We start from the raw sequence: 18,247 nt of genomic DNA, 5'->3' as shown, positions 1-18,247 counted from the left end.
ACCTAGTATATGATATCGTGCAAGGGTACCTCACTTGGTTGGTGTCTCACAACAACATCAACAACAAACAATACAAAAACAAAACAAAACAAAACAACAACAAAAAATAGCATCATCCAAAACCATCTTCCCCCCCCCCCCAAAAAAAAAAAAAAAAAAAACTTAGTACGATTTGACGAAAGTTTTGCGTCTGGCAGGAGGGACAAAATCCAGCACTGAGATTTTTCATACAATGGCAAAAAATGGGAGGAATACGCTGAAATTTCCAAATGCACAATCGTCGAGTAATCCGTGTCTCCGACAATCAGCATATCAGGAATAGGTCGTGAACAATTCTGAAAATCGGATGCTTTTTGTAAACATTTGTCTGAATCAGCAAATGGCAGGTGAAACAGAGTAAAGATGTTTTTTTTTTGTTTTTTTCTTGAAATCAAAACCCATGACTTGAGTGGCGAGGGTCAATTGAATCCATTTGTTGTATTTACATACATTTTATGTGTGTGCGTGCGTGTGTGTGTGTGTGCATGTCTTAGGTTGAATTCTAATTTACTTTAGCGCAAGGAAGTAACCAAATCAATGGAAAAGGGTAAATGACAACATTGTTGTGTAATCGAAAGAACATGTCCAATATTTATATTCATATGTCTTGTTAGAGGTCATTCAGTCCTACCTTTTCCTATTTTGTTTTTAGCCTTTCAGAGACACGAATTGCACGGTGCAACTATGTATATAGTACGTGAAATCTTAAGGTGCTGGAACTAATTATTTAGCATGGATGTGCAATTATTCCTAATCCATAATTCAGCGCTGTTATGCTGAAGTACACCGCAACCGCTTTATTATGGATTTGTAACGGTCATCTTTTATCCAGGTATAAGTACCCTGCCAGCACTTTGTGATGGATTTGTGACGGTCATCAGGCTCCAATAACATTCAGTGATGTCACAATCTTCTTAGGTAGCGTACTTTGTTACAAAAGAATAAACAAGGACGGCAATTATTTTCCCACTGATCCCAAACTCAGGTCAGTGGCATCCTCTGGGGCATACGGTTTGATGACGTACGGAGTACCAAACTAATTGGACGTTAATGATCGGCTGTGCTAGTATCATGTTGCTTTTCTGTTCCAGTTATAAAAGTAATGGAATGTACAGGGTACCAGTCTAATTATCTTTGACTTAGCCGAGGCCAATCGCTATCATTGCCGCTGAGAAACGCCCCTGATTTAGGCGTTTTACTATACATTTTATATAATATCCCTTCGCAAATCAGCTCTATGAGTATAACAATATATTTCCCAACAACTGGCCCCTTTAATTTGACTGTTGTGATGACTTGATATCTTCATTGTATGTAAGAAAAATTATTCGTAAAAATGTATTATTATGTGTTTGTCCAAAACATAAAATTATCCATGCTAATGGTGCATTCGGTTACGGAGGTGCGTAGTGTTTGCAAGTTGTCAAGCTCTTCTGTTTTGGGAGTATGTTGTCCTTGACCCAATGCTTAAATGGAAGTGATCGGTTTTGAAGAAAGCAAAACAGTAGAACTTGTGAAGCTTAAGTCGGGACTCGAAAGGTCTACAACGAAACTTGGCAGCCATTGGAAGGTGTCGGTTTACAGGGAAGACCAAACACAGAACAGATACAGCACATTTTACACTCCACTGACTTCTTGAACTATGACTAAATTGGGGCTGTCAAGGGGACAGATGAGATCAAACACATACCAGATGGACATACTGTCTATGTACGTTCCACATACTAAGTGTATAAGGACAAAAACAGATGCATTTTTATTCCCGTAAATGTAAAAAAAATCTTTTCATGGCTTTAAAAGGATTACGTTTTTAAAGTTCAAATACAGACACAACTTTACACAATGTTCGAATGTGATGATACATCATGGTGTAAATTTAATAAGGACTTCAGATATTACATACGTGTTATGGTGTTTCTTTTGTATCTTCCCATTCAGATATTACATATGTGTTATGGTGTTTCTTTTGTATCTGCCCATTCAGATATTACATATGTGTTATGGTGTTTCTTTTGTATCTGCCCATTCAGATATTATATATGTGTTATGGTGTTTCTTTTGTATCTGCCCATTCAGATATTACATATGTGTTATGGTGTTTCTTTTGTATCTGCCCATTCAGATATTACATATGTGTTATGGTGTTTCTTTTGTATCTGCCCATTCAGATATTACATATGTGTTATGGTGTTTCTTTTGTATCTGCCCAAACTCAGATTTCAATATGTGTTATTGTGATTATTTTACATTTACCCAACCCAGATTTTAGTATGTGTTATTGTGATTAGTTTAATTTTACCCAAACCAGATTTCAATATGTGTTATGGTGATCCTTTTACGTCTGCCCCAACCCAGATTTCAATATGTATTATTGTGATTCTTTTACATTTGCCCAAACCCAGAGTTCAGTATGTATTATTGTAATTCTTTTACATTTGCCCCAACCCAGATTTCAGTATGTGTTATGGTGATCCTTTTACATTTATCACAACCCAAATTTCAATATGTGTAGTGGTATTTCTTTTACATTTGCCCCAACCCAGATTTCAATATGTTGGCAGTCTAACCGGAATATTCACCATACGATACTTTTCATAATCATCATGAGTCGGTTAATACACCCAGGGAGCCAAATCCGGGGGAGGGTGCATTTCGCGGAGCATGGTCTTTTATTCTGTATTGTAGATACGTACAACTTTTTCACTAAAATACGTTTAGTTTACATTCTCATGGCTATTAATTCATTTTAAAAATAAACAGTTCACGGTGTTTTTCTCGGGGTGGGGGATGCAAAGGCGACGGCCACCCGGGGAACAGTTTTGGTCTAGCGCAAAACGTGCGACGGCCTTGGACACAAATAAGGAACGTCTAGTATTAAATTTAGAGGAGATAACATATTATGAATGTATTCCCATTACAACATTGGGAAACACTATAATACTACAAATATAATTTCTCACATATCATGGACCACACATATTTTTAACAACTCTTATATTTGATCCAATAACACTCTCTCCTTGATTGAAAACCCTTTATTAACATTTAAAGATATTATAACAAATAGTCATTAGAATAATTTTCTTTGAACAACTTCCGTGAAAAGTACATCAATTAAGAAATTTCGCATTAATGTTTCACACAGAATTTTATTTATTTTTATGAGATGTTAAAGGTATGCATCAGATTGCTTAAAAGATCGTCGTCTTTCTTTATTTAATTATATTTATTAGTTTCTATTTTTAATTGTGCCCATCGCTCATTGGTTTCTATTTTGAATTGTGTCCATAAGTTACTTTAAAAAACGGTTTAACAATTCCCCTCAGGGTTTAACTTGCACACCGCCAGGGCAGCGAACAGGATTTGCTGGCCCAATGAAACATTATCCAGTAGTCCTCAATGAATTACAAATTGTAACGGCTGTGGACCCTCTGACCGTTGTGGGCTCCAGGGATTTTGTCCTAGCGGACCTGCACATCGCAATAATAAACCTGATATTAATGTTGTCGTTTATGTTGCAAAATCAAAGAAAAAGAAATCAGTAAATCGCATTTCTTAGAATGGTGCTTAGTTTGGAATTTTGCTTTTGTTATTTAAAGAAAAAATCTCCTTTCCAATATTTAAGGAAAAAATTACGAAAATAGGAAGTACGTTAAACCATTAAGCGAGACAAATTTGAAGTTCACGTCGAGAAATGGAATGATTTTCGTTCACGATTTAGGCTTTAATAACGAAAAAACGTGTGTCATTAGCTAAAATGCAATATTCAAGTCAACCTACTTATTGCAATGCAACTAAATTTTCTCTTTCTTATGGGAATATCTTAAAGTTAACTACTGGCCTTTTACTAGAAATTTATGGTATTTTACTCATTAGTGTTAATGAATGTCTCTAAATTTAGTGCAACATGTTCTTTACTAAACTAAATACTGTTAATAATGTCTCTAAGTATAGTGCTACGTGTTCTTAGTAAACTAGCATTAATGAATGTCTCTAAGTACAGTTCTACGTGTTCTTTACCTAACTAAATATTGTTAATGAACGGCTCAAAGCATAGTGCTACGTGTTCTTAGTAAACTAGCATTAATGAATGTCTCTAAGTACAGTGCTACGTGTTCTTTACCTAACTAAATATTGTTAATGAACGGCTCAAAGTACAGTGCTACGTGTTCCTAGTAAACTAGCATTAATGAAAGTCTCTAAGTACAGTGCTACATGTTCTTTACCTAGCTAAATATTGTTAATGAACGGCTCAAAGCATAGTGCTACGTGTTCTTAGTAAACTAGCATTAATGAATGTCTCTAAGTACAGTGCTACGTGTTCTTTACCTAACTAAATATTGTTAATGAACGGCTCAAAGTATAGTGCTACGTGTTCTTAGTAAACTAGCATTAATGAAGGTCTCTAAGTATAGTGCTACGTGTTCTTAGTAAACTAGCATTAATGAAGGTCTCTAAGTACAGTGCTACGTGTTCTTACTAAACTAGCGGTAATGAATGTCTCACAGTATAGTGCTACGTGTTCTTACTTAACTAAATACTGTTAATGAACGGCTCAAAGTATAGTGTTACGTGTTCTTAGTAAACTAGCATTAATGAATGTCTCTAAGTACAGTGCTACGTGTTCTTTACCTAACTAAATATTGTTAATGAACGGCTCAAAGCATAGTGCTACGTGTTCTTACTTAACTAAATACTGTTAATGAACGGCTCAAAGTATAGTGTTACGTGTTCTTAGTACACTAGCATTAATGAATGTCTCAAAGTATAGTGCTACGTGTTCTTTACCTAACTAAATATTGTTAATGAATGTCTCTAAGTATAGTGCTATATGTGAGTAATGTATGTATTGTGTGCTTGATTTTTATCCAATTCCTATTTTTGTCACTGTTCTTATTTAATTTTCAGTCTGCAGAAGTATTTAATGTTGTGCTTAGGTTTAATTTGAGAGAAATCATTTCTTTTGCAATATTTAAAGGAACGACAGAGTGATAATGTGACTGTTTGGACTAAATACTATTTGAGGATTATTGTGAATTCATTCATAGGAGTTCTGGGCAATGCAATTGTGATACGTCAAGACGGTTGACAATTCAGCACATTCAAGGCTATTGGTACTTCATCACATTCAAGACATGGAATTCATTCGGAACACTCTATTCTTTTGGACTTTTGATTGAACTTTTAGGATTATTTTGGATTTAATTCACAATATTGTGATGTCCTCTTAAATTTTCATTTTATAACTTAGATATATAAATTGTTTGTTTAGTTTCACATAACGTTTTGTTTTTGCTTCTTGCATTTAATTACTTTAAGCCATATAGTAGTAACAGTATGCTTTACGAAACTAAATAGTGTTAATGAATGAATCTAATCACAGTGCTTTGTGTGCTTTACGAAACTAACTAGTGTTAATGAATGGGTCTAAGCACAGTGCTTTGTGTGCTTTACGAAACTAACTAGTGTTAATGAATGGGTCTAAGCACAAAGCTTTGTACGCTTCACGAAACTAACTGTAGTTAATGAATGGATCTAAGTACAGCGCTGTGTAGGAAAATGAAGAATTGGTAGGGCCAGTAGGCTGTGATGTATGTATTCTGACACACACAATCACATTTTATCTCGAGAAAAAGCACGTCTTATCAAAAGCATGTCTTTTCGTTCCAGGTTCTACTCACATTCCTAAACTGTTGGCACGGTCCTGCTGGCAACAAAGCTAACCATGATGATTGATTTTAGACTTAGAGCATTGCACACTGAATCCGAATACAACAAGGGATATTTGCCGTATAGGTTGTCTCAATGTTATATGATTAAAATATAGCGACGATCGTTGTTACATTCATAGGTTTATGCATCCGGGTCGCAGAAATGTAAGGAAGATTAAAAGCTAATCCCGGAGGTTACTCTTAACTTATTTTGCAACGCAATAGTGATGTCAAGCATTTCAAGGACGCCGTATGAATCAACTGGACAGCTAATATCATGCATGTCAAGGACGTAGATTAAATCCAAGGGATAGCTAATATCATGCATGTCAAGGACGTAGATTAAATCCATGGGACAACTAATATCATGCATGTCAAGGACGTAGATTAAATCCATGGGACAACTAATATCATGCATGCCAAGGACGTAGATTAAATCCATGGGACAACTAATATCATGCATGTCAAGGACGTAGATTAAATCCATGGGACAGCTAATATCATGCATGTCAAGGACGTAGATTAAATCCATGGGACAGCTAATATCATGCATGTCAAGGACGTAGATTAAATCCATGGGACAGCTAATATCATGCATGTCAAGGACGTAGATTAAATCCATGGGACAACTAATATCATGCATGTCAAGGACGTAGATTAAATCCATGGGACAGCTAATATCATGCATGTCAAGGACGTAGATTAAATCCATGGGACAGCTAATATCATGCATGTCAAGGACGTAGATTAAATCCATGGAATAGCTAATATCATGCATGTCAAGGACGTAGATTAAATCCATGGGATAGCTAATATCATGCATGTCAAGGACGTAGATTAAATCAACTGGACAACTAATATCATGCATGTCAAGGACGTAGATTAAATCCATGGGACAGCTAATATCGTGAATTTCAAACACGCATATTAAATCCATGGGACAGCTAATATCGTGAATTTCAAACACGCATATTAAATCCATGGGATAGCTAATATCGTGAATTTCAAACACGCATATTAAATCCATGGGATAGCTAATATCGTGAATTTCAAACACGAATATTAAATCCATGGGATAGCTAATATCGTGAATTTCAAACACGCATATTAAATCCATGGGACAGCTAATATCGTGAATTTCAAACACGCATATTAAATCCATGGGATAGCTAATATCGTGAATTTCAAAGACAATATTAAATCCATGGGATAGCTAATATCGTGAATTTCAAACACGAATATAAAATTCATGGGACAGCTAATATCGTGAATTTCAAACACGAATATAAAATTCATGGGACAGCTAATATCGTGAATTTCAAACACGCATATTAAATCCATGGGACAGCTAATATCGTGAATTTCAAACACGAATATAAAATTCATGGGACAGCTAATATCGTGAATTTCAAACACGCATATAAAATTCATGGGACAGCTAATATCGTGAATTTCAAACACGCATATTAAATCTATGGGACAGCTAATATCATGAATTTCAAACATGCATATTAAATCTATGGGACAGGTAATATCGTGAATTTCAAACACGCATATTAAATCTATGGGACAGCTAATATTGTGCATTCCAAGGAGGCCGATTAAAATCTACGGGACAACTAATACCATGCCTTTTAAGGTCGCTGTTTAAATCTATGGGATAATTAATAATAATAATAATAATAATAATAATAATAATAATAATAATAATGATAATAATAGTAATAATAAATAAATAAATAAATAAATAAATAAATAAATAATAATTTAAATTAATTAAAATTGGGATTTGGACTTTGACGTATACACAGACCACGTAAGGCACGTCTCCCTGCCAAATCCATCGTTGGAGCAGACTTTTCCTTCCTTCTGAGGATCTTTTGTAATCATTGGATGGAAGAATTAGAATGCCCAGAGTTTACTGGAGAAATTAAAACGTGCTGCTGCTCTTCTTTTGGGTTTTTCATTCTTTCTTTTTATTGCAAGCAAATGCCTTTTCTACAGATATAGTGCAAGAAACATGCAGAGGTTACCGAGTCCATATAATCAACGTTATTACCTACGTAATCTCACTCAGTTTCACCTCTCAGTAGTAAAAAAAAAAAAAAGCGTTCTCTATCGCGTTACCAGCAAATGAGAATCGGACTAGCCTTCCAATAATAACAGAAAACACGTGTAATAAATGTACTAGATTTAATAGATTGAAATATGTCAAAACAGGAAGACAAAGAACTTATTTCTGTTTTCCGATACCAGGAAAGTGGTCTCATGTACCCCCACCTCTAAAAATAAGAAATTATCGCAATTATTTCCCCACTGATCCCACCGGCATCACCAGTTGCGTACGGCGTGATGACAGACCATTTACCGGACTCAGCGGTGTCGCTAGGGTTGGTGTCACCCAGTGCGGTAAACTCATGGTGTCACCCCTCCAGACTTCCACCATGGATTTCTTCTTCTTAAAATAAGTCCACAGTATAAAAATGACAAGAACAAAAACAAATTAATTGAAGGTCAGAAGGTAAAAGTATTTAAGAACTGTAATAACGTTAAGTTATAGTTATTTTTACATTAAACTTACTTGCAGACTGCATGGTGGCACCCTGTGCCTGCTAGTCATGTATTTAACTATGATCGGTTATCCGCTTATGAAATCCGACTAGACCGAGCAGTGTGTGCTCTGTAAAATTTGCAATTTTTCATTTTGGTGTCACCCCTCTGAGATGGTGTCACCCGGTGCGGTCCGCACCCCCCGCACCCCCCTAGCGACGCCACTGACCGGACTAATCTGAAGCTAATGACCAATTGTAGCATTATTGTTGTTGTTTTCATCTTCGAATGACGAAATCAATGGCAAGATAAGGAACCATGGTAACTGCCTGGAATTGGCACTGATCCAGCAGAGCCATCACTCACAATCCCGTAACGAATCACTTATCGACATATTCTAAGTGATGTGAGCAGAAAGTCGTGAACATGGTAGTCAGTCATTTATGAGGGTTGATCCAAACGTTCGCGGACACTAAATAAATATATACAATTAAAAAATCTTCATGGTGAACCGGTGCAGCTTTATATAGATGTTGTCACTGTTTTAAAATAACACAAGAAAAATCCACCCAAAACCGAAGTAATTAGTCATAAGATGACGTACATGTCTAGTATAATAAAAACGTCTGGTTTCACGGACACCCTTTTAACAACACTTACGGACCAATATACTTCAATGTTAATTGTTACTTGTCACGCTGACCGCGACAAGATTGACTCGTACATGTGTTTCAATAAAATATTTCTTCAAAATTCACTCTGGTGACACACACACACACACACACACACACACACACGCACGCACGCACGCACGCATACATACATACATACACACACACACACACACACACATATATGGTTTGATGTATTGGCTAAATTGTGGAATAAATGAGTTGGGGCATAAATTAATTTTAATGAATTTTAATTAGAGTCCGTTTGATATGTTAGTGTAAAGTCATGTAGTCCTAAGTGACAAGAACTGAGACAAACAGGAGAAATTTTGGGAAGTCTTGGGCCACTTCAAGCAGGTGTCATAAAATGATATTTTCCAGATTACTTATTAATAAACACGGACAAGGGAGGATTATTCCGATTTCGATGGGAGAGTTGCAATTTTTGCGGTTAGGGAAAGTAATCCTTATTAGCTATACTAGAAAAGGGCGAATGTTTCCCTGACGAAAGTCTAGTTTTTAAAGTCATCTCATAATATCAGTCAGCCCGTGTTTTTCTGTCGAAACGGTATGCTTCCTTCGAGAGGGAGGTCTTGTAATTTGGGAGGCAACAGGAATTCTCTGATGATAATAAACAAAGGTATTGTGTCAATTGCGCATAATATGTTCATTGATGTAAGTTTTCAATTATCTGCTGAATTTATTCATTTTAAATTCAGACATCAATATTTCCTTGAGTGCAAACGTTCATTCCTTGCATTCATTTTGTCTCAAATGTCATATGCATATGCATTATATGAATGAGTTCGGATTTAGAGGTTTTGTATTTAATAGAAATAATGTAGTATAAAGATTCCATGCATTTCTTCGGATTCGCATTGCGAGAACTAAATGAAGGAAATGAAATACGGCAACGTCGATCCATCAACAATAGTGATTAGGAAAAGACCAGAAGCAACCAGGTGATGCTAACATTTCGGCAATTTGAATTCAATCAGTCACTCGATTATATGATGAAATTTATTATATCGTATTACAGTTTCATTTGTTAATGTAATTAATGAACTTGTTATATTTTTTATTCAGGGGCCGTGTTCTTCTATTCTCTATGTCTGCTCAGATTTCTGTTATTCCATCCATTAATTTCATATATTTTGTATTGTTTCCTAGATTCGGGTAATAACACCGTGGTCGCTCATCTATCTCCTAGAAAACGATAACAAAAGCACCACAAGGAGCTCTCACACAACATCCCACAACTCCAACTCCCCATATATATATATATATATATATATATATATATATATATATATATATATATATATATATATATATATATATATATATATATATATATATATATATATATATATATATATATATAAACCTGTTTAGTTGATTAAAAAAAAATAGCAGATATACTCTTCCAGTTTCAGCTGATCAAGATATGTAGATCGACTGAATGACGGAAAGACAGGACTGGCTTTTTTTCTTGTAGACATTACAATGTTTGATGTTTAGAGCATATTATGGATGGGTCATTACTTGTGGAACGCTAATTGTTTTCTTGTTCTTCGGAAAACAAAGAAAATCACAAAAGACAGTTCTTTATGACAGTAATTATAAAACCTTTGTAAAGACAGACAAACAGACAAAGATATATTTAAGATAGCTATTACAATCAGTTTCTTGTTCGGCAAGATTTATAGCTATTATTCCAGACTGGACTTCTAGACATTTTTACAGCCTCTCTTTCAACATGTAGAACAAAAACAACAAAGTAAACAAGGTTGCGGACTTCACCTAATTTTCCGGCCAGGTAACCTAGCGTAAATCGACACAGCTGATGAAACGAAAAAAATATAATTAACACTTAGATAAGTCGTGTAAATCAAATGATCACAGCTAAACTGACAGATTCAACATCGTTCGACAGCAACTGACGATTTTGTTTTCTGTCCTGGAAAATCGTTTCCAAATGGCGAGGAAATCGTTAGAACGCTATGGGGTGTGTATGCTCAATTAATTTAAGAACATCAAGATGGTAGGTTTACTATTTACATTAGTCTGGCTAGGATGATGAATTTGCAATCAAAACAATTACTGCCGCTTGCGTTGCCGCTAAACAAGTCCATCTTGCGATATACAGGAAATTCGGTTTTGTGGAGTTCATGGAAGGGCGGGTTTGGGGAAGATAAAAGTGTGCATCTATACGCTTCTAGGTGAAAATGTAGCTTTTTGGCCTTCGCTTCCTTGTAGAAACTTTTTTTTATTGCATATTTTTAATCAACCAAAGCTGCTGTTGGAAGAGATACTTCTTACAATATCATCTTATAATACGTGTCCAGGATACTTTATCAGCGTGCCCAGGAGACATTTTCAGCGTGTCCATTATATATTATATATTGGTAATAATAAAATAATGTTGTCCAAAAACAGATTAATTGATCAATAATCCATCGCTTGTTTGATTCTTTGATTAATAATTAATATAATCTTTGATTAATTACGAAACATAAATTTTCAAGGACTTTTCTTACGACATTGAAACCAGTCAATTTTTATATGCATCTTGACTGGGCCATATCGTTTTTTACTGTATCGATTGATATTGAGTGTATAAATATGAACTGTACACGTCGGTTTTTAAACTATCAATGAAAGTCGAGTGTGTATATGTCAAATGTATATGACCGCAAGAACAAACTTAAAGACCTAATAATGTTTCCTACCTGAAATATTTTCAGCATGTTTTTATGTTTTCTAATTTCATGGTGTTTGTTTTTTGTAATCATATCATTATATATGTTTTTTTTATGTTATAGGTGTTGTCTAATGTTTTAAAGCGCTTAGAGCTTCTTAAGATTAAGCGCTATACAAAATCCTCATTATTATTATTATTATTATGCCCATTTTGACTTATTAACAGAAGCTGAGTGTATAAATGTGGAATGTTCATGTCGTTTGTGACTATCAATTGCAGCTGAGTGTGTGAATGTGGAATGTGCATGTCGTTTTCGACTGTATCAGTTAAGATGAGTGTATCAGTGTGAAATGTACATGTCGTTTTTGACTGAATCAGTTGAAGTCTAGTGTATGATTGTGGAATGTGCATATCATTGACTATCAGTTGAAGTTGAGTGAATCAGTGGGAAATGTACATGTGGTTTTGGACTGTATCTGTTTAAGCTGAGTGAATAAATTTGAAATGTACATGTTTTGGACTGTATCAATTGATGTTGAGTGTATAAATGTGAAATCTACATGTAGTTCTGGACTGTATTAATTGAAGTTGAGTAAATAAATGTGAAATATACATGTATGTTTGGCTGCATCAATGAAGCTGAGTGTATAAATGTGAAATGTATATTATGTTTGGGCTGCATCAGTGAAGCTAAGTGTATAAATGTGAAATGTACATGGGTTTTTATACTTTATCAATTGAACTTCAGTGTATATATATGGAATGTGCATGGGATTTTTACAATATTCTTTTGAAAGAATGAAATTGCTTACCAATTTGCCTTCTCATCCAAACCACGAAACAGTAGATGCAAAAGAGACTAAAATTAAATTCAGAATAATAAGGTGTCTCTCCATCTCCTTATTAAATCCAAACGGCATCGAGAAAATTAATTTGAAGTTGTCAACTAGAAATATGCTCCTGCTTCGATTCACGAGAAATAATTAAAAAAAAGTGTCTAAAACTCAGCTAAAGAGTTGAATGATGATTTTATAAAAATTCCTGGATTCGTGAACAAATATAGTTTTACGGATGTTAATTTTGGGCCCTTATAATTTTCCTCGTTGGTGTTCATTAAATGCTTTTGACACGGGTGTCATAAACTACTGTAATCATACATTATATCTAGCAATTAGACTGTAAAACAGTCAAAGAAATTTGGAACAGGCAGCGGATCAACGCGTCAGTCTGTCGACTTTCAACATGAGGACGCTTCCTAATGGCGGTCGCTTCGAAGACTTTAACAAATTGCAAATACAAACGGAAAAATTAAGTTATGTTATAATTAGAATGCACTTAAAAGCGGGAAACACATGGGGCGGTGGGTATAAATGTGCGAAATGAATCTGTCACTCTTTAATTGACACATTCAAAGGAGTTACCTCACATTTGGCAAATTACATTATGTAAGGCGTAAGCACTCGACGTGCTTTGTTTAAGCTTGGAAAGCTGATACATATCAAATTTTTAAACGGAATTAAAATTAGAACATTATTTGATAAAAGACCTAACAAAAAGTATAAGGCTATTATAATAAATTTCAAACATGTATTCACTATTTACCCATGGAGAAGGAAAGATGGGAGAATGTGCATAGATAAGAAAGATATTATACGCTTAGCGTGCATAACTGTGTGGGTGATGAATTTCATTATTTCCTTGAATGTAGATATTTCAGAGAACAAAGAAAGCAGCTACTACCCAAGCACTTCTATACCAGACCAAATATACCAAAGTTTAAAGAATTAATGTATTCTGAGAAACCTGGATTTTAAGAAATCGATCTAAATTGATTGATATTATTTTATGAAAATGTCGTTAATTTCAAACCAACTTTACTCGATGTGTTAATTGCTCTTCCGTTTTTCTGTTGTTTTTTAAATATAATTCTTTCATTTTTTAAATATTTTTTTAAGGAAGAGAAAAGTACTGCAGATTCGTTATTGTAAAGTATTTGCAGGAGATTGGTTTATTTTCCAAATTTATTTTGCAAAATGCCTTCCCAAATATACCAATGTCTATAAAATTTTGTTTCAACATGATCTTATTCCACTGAAGTAATGACTGTAATAATGTAATAACGATGTCAATCTGAGTTGAAGTAATGACTGTAATAATGTAATAACGATGACTGTAATAATGTAATAACGATGACTGTAATAATGTAATAACGACGTCAATCTGAGTTGAAGTAATGACTGTAATAATGTAATAACGATGTCAATCTGAGTTGAAGTAATGACTGTAATAATGTAATAACGATGTCAGTCTGAGTTGAAGTAATGACTGTAATAATGTAATAACGATGTCAGTCTGAGTTGAAGTAATGACTGTAATAATGTAATAACGATGACTATAATAATGTAATAACGATGTCAATATGAGTTGAAGTAATGACTGTAATAATGTAATAACGATGTCAATCTGAGTTGAAGTAATGACTGTAATAATGTAATAACGATGTCAATCTGAGTTGAAGTAATGACTGTAATAATGTAATAACGATGTCAATCTGAGTTGAAGTAGTGACTGTAATAATGTAATAACGATGTCAGTCTGAGTTGAAGTAATGACTGTAATAATGTAATAACGATGTCAGTCTGAGTTGAAGTAATGACTGTAATAATGTAATAACGATGTCAATCTGAGTTGAAGTAGTGACTGTAATAATGTAATAACGATGTCAGTCTGAGTTGAAGTAGTGACTGTAATAATGTAATAACGATATCAATCTGAGTTATACTGCATTTACTGTGAAAACAAAAAATCGTCCATGGCTGATGTACACGCATACAAAATGAGATACTAATATTTTACTCATATGCTGAGTATTGTAACCTGAGTGTAATAACGAATTTGTTTTGTCTTGTCTTGGAACTCGGAGGTATATGGATAATCCGATAAATCAACCCATCATACTGATGGACCCTGTCGTGGGTCTGATGTCACTTGTTCATAAAAATATGAATTTTTGCTGCATGCAAATCATTTCGAAACAAACCCGCGTACACTTTACACACATACCGGTAATTGGTACTTCCATATCAAGCGCGAAATTCATCATGGACACAATACAGATGGTTGTGCTATTCCAGATGGATTTACAAGTCACCAAACATAATTTGCTCAGGAAATATAATCTACATGTCACCAAAAGAACCCTTTAGCCGACGGTAGATATAGAAATGTGACTGATCCTAACAGTTGAGATATAGAAATGTGACTGATCCTAACAGCAAAGTTATAGAAATGTGACTAATCCTAACAGGTTAGATATAAAAATGTGACTACTCATAACAATTTAGATATATCAGTTAGACTAATCCTAACAGGTCAGATATATAAATGTGACTGATCCTAACAGCTGAGTTATATAAATGTGACTAATCTTAACATGTTAAATATAGAAATGAGACTAATCATAACGGTTGAGATATAGAAATTTGACTGATCCTAACAGCTGAGTTATAGAAATGTGACTGAACTTAACAGCGGAGTTATAGAAATGTGACTAATCCTAACAGGTTAGATATATAAATGTGACTGATCCTAGCAGTTGAGTTATAGAAATGTGACTGATCATAATAGCTGAGATATAGAAATGTGACTAATCCTAATATGTTAGATATAGAAATATGACTAATCCTAACAGTTTAAATATAGAAATGTGACTAATCCTAACAGGTTAGATAAAAAAATGTGACTACTCCTAACAGTTAAGATATATCAAGTAGACTAATCCTAGCTGTTTAGATATATGTGACTGATCATAACAGCTGAGTTATACAAATGTGACTAATCTTAATATGTTAGATATAGAAATGTGACTAATCCTAACAGTTTAGATATAGAAATGTGACCAATCTTAACAGGTTAGATATAAAAATGTGATTAATCCTAATAGTTAAGATATATCAATTAGACTAATCCTAACAAGTTAGATATATAAATGTGACTGATCCTAACAGTTGAGTTATAGAAATTTGACTAATTCTAACAGGTTACACATAGAAATGTGACTAATCCTAACAGTTGATATATAGAAATGTGACTGATCCTAACAGCTGAGTTATAGAAATGTGACTAACCCTAACAGTTTAGATATAGAAATGTGACTAATCCTAACAGGTTAGATATAGAAATGTGACTAATCCTACCAATTAGATTTATCAATTAGACCAATCCTGACAGGTTCGTTTTAGAAATATGACTAATCCAAAGAGGTTAGATATTGAAATATGACTAATCCTAACAGGTTCGTTATAGAAATGTGACTAATCCAAACAGGTTAGTTTCGTCTGCCTCCATTTTCTCTTGGTATTCAGAATTAAATAATCCGATATTTTTAATTAGCCAGACTGCGGTGCTATTACAGAGAAGTTTATGGGTTAAGTTGAGAACAAAGTCAATATGCAAGTTTGATTAGTGTCAATGATTCCTTTAATGATATGGTTTAACATTTTAAATGTGCGCTCACTAATTTACATTTCCACCTCTCTGTGTCGATTGAACATTAAAAGCATTTTGAAAAATCAAAATTCACCTTGAATGAGAATTTAAAAGACCTTTGATTAAATGCCCAGGGATCGTAAATAACTCTTAACTCATCATATTCTCTTATTATTTTGCCCCCCCCCCCCCCCCCCCCCCGCTTATACAATTCCATGAATACACTATTCGATTACATAGGTCTAAATATACCTACAAAAACGTCACATCATGGTAAGGAAATAAATATTTACAGAAAAATAGAACTGTATAACCACAATATGTTTTAATAGATCTGTATAACCACAGTATGTTATAATAGAACCTTATAACCACAATATGTTATAAAAGAACTGTATAACTACAACATGTTAAAATAGACTTAGTACATCTTTACATCTTGCATTTTGATGCAACCTAAACTCTAGACCATTGTATCAGTTCATAAACTCCCGTAATCTGATCGAAGCAAAGATTTCTTGACAATTTGTTTTCTTGTCAATAACAGATTTTTCATCAATTAATATGTACTATGAAAAAAGTTAGTCTCTTTTGTAATCGAGTGGTCTTACTGTGAAAGAAAGGTAATGGTTACGGATGTGACACGTTGTCTTTTGTAAGGATGTGACACATTGCCATTGCTACCCACGTGTCCCGGAAGCTAAATTCAAAGTAATTATTAGTCTTTGTTTTATATAAAAAAACACACTTCAGTTCAAGCAGATTTGCTGACTTTGTTTATTCAACTCCAATAACCTTCAATTCAGGCAGATTTGCTGACTTTGTTTAGTCATCTCTAATAATTTTCTGCACATTTTGGTTAATTTAAAAGTTTCATCGAATTCGTTAAAACATCAATAACGAAAACAATTAAGTCGTGTCTCGTTAGCCTTACACATTTAAACTGGATAACGAAAACAGTTAAGTCGTGTCTCGTTAGCCTTACACATTTAAACTGGATAACACTGTTCGAAAAAATGGGATGTTTGTTTGGCTTCCGAGAAGATCAAACTGAAAATACAGTAAAATTAAGATGTAATACCACGCCATTCCAAAGAAACTTTTCTCTGTCCATGACACAGCGACTTGTCTTAGATAACAAACGTCTCCAAAACAGAGCCTTGGGAACTAAGAATTTTGACTCAACAATGAAAGTGATTTATTCAAGATACGTTTGGTTAGGTTTACATTTTGAAGTTATTGTACTTCTGGTCATATAATAAAAACTTGAATTCTTTGCTTGTAAAACACGTATTCCCGCGTTTGCCCGCCTTTATCTCCATCTCGAAGTTTGAGTCTCTTGGAAAGAACCGCCCCATGATCAAAAGTCATCTGATTGTGTATGTGTGCCCAGTAACTACATATTTGATTATTGTCTCCAATGTATGACCCGGGGGCCTAGTCGCATGGGAGTGGGTTCACACTGGACTCAGTGACCTATGTCAGCTGCATCTAAAGTTTTACTTTTCATGCTCAGCACGTGTTGATATGATTGTATGGTGGGATATCAATAGGTTTAAAGTTATGACCCAGGGGACTAAATACGGGCTGGGGGGGGGGACCCTGAGTTTAATATCTATGTCACGTATAAATGTTCTTTGTATTCTCACTAGTTGTTTGCACCGAAATAGGGTGAAACATCTCCATAACCTGTGCTATGACGCTGGGAGTAAGTTACTGGGCCAAGGGGCATGTCTGAAATATTTTGACACTTGGATCTTTGATCACACACGTAAATTCTCAGACAGGCGTGACAAACAACTCTGGATTTAATTGAAATTTATGTGAAATCATTACTATACGCCTAATAGAAGTATATATATATCTATATATATATATATATATATATATATATATATATATATATATATATATATATATATATATATATATATATATATATATATATATATATATATATATATATATATATATATATATATATATATATATATATATATATCTATATATATCTATATATATATATCTATATATATATATATATATATATATATATATATATATATATATATATATATATATAT

This window comes from Sinohyriopsis cumingii, chromosome 6, assembly GCF_028554795.1.
Source record: "Sinohyriopsis cumingii isolate HCF-2022 chromosome 6, ASM2855479v2, whole genome shotgun sequence".
NCBI classification, from domain to species: Eukaryota; Metazoa; Mollusca; class Bivalvia; order Unionida; family Unionidae; genus Sinohyriopsis; species Sinohyriopsis cumingii.
Note: the sequence above shows the minus strand (reverse complement) of the source record.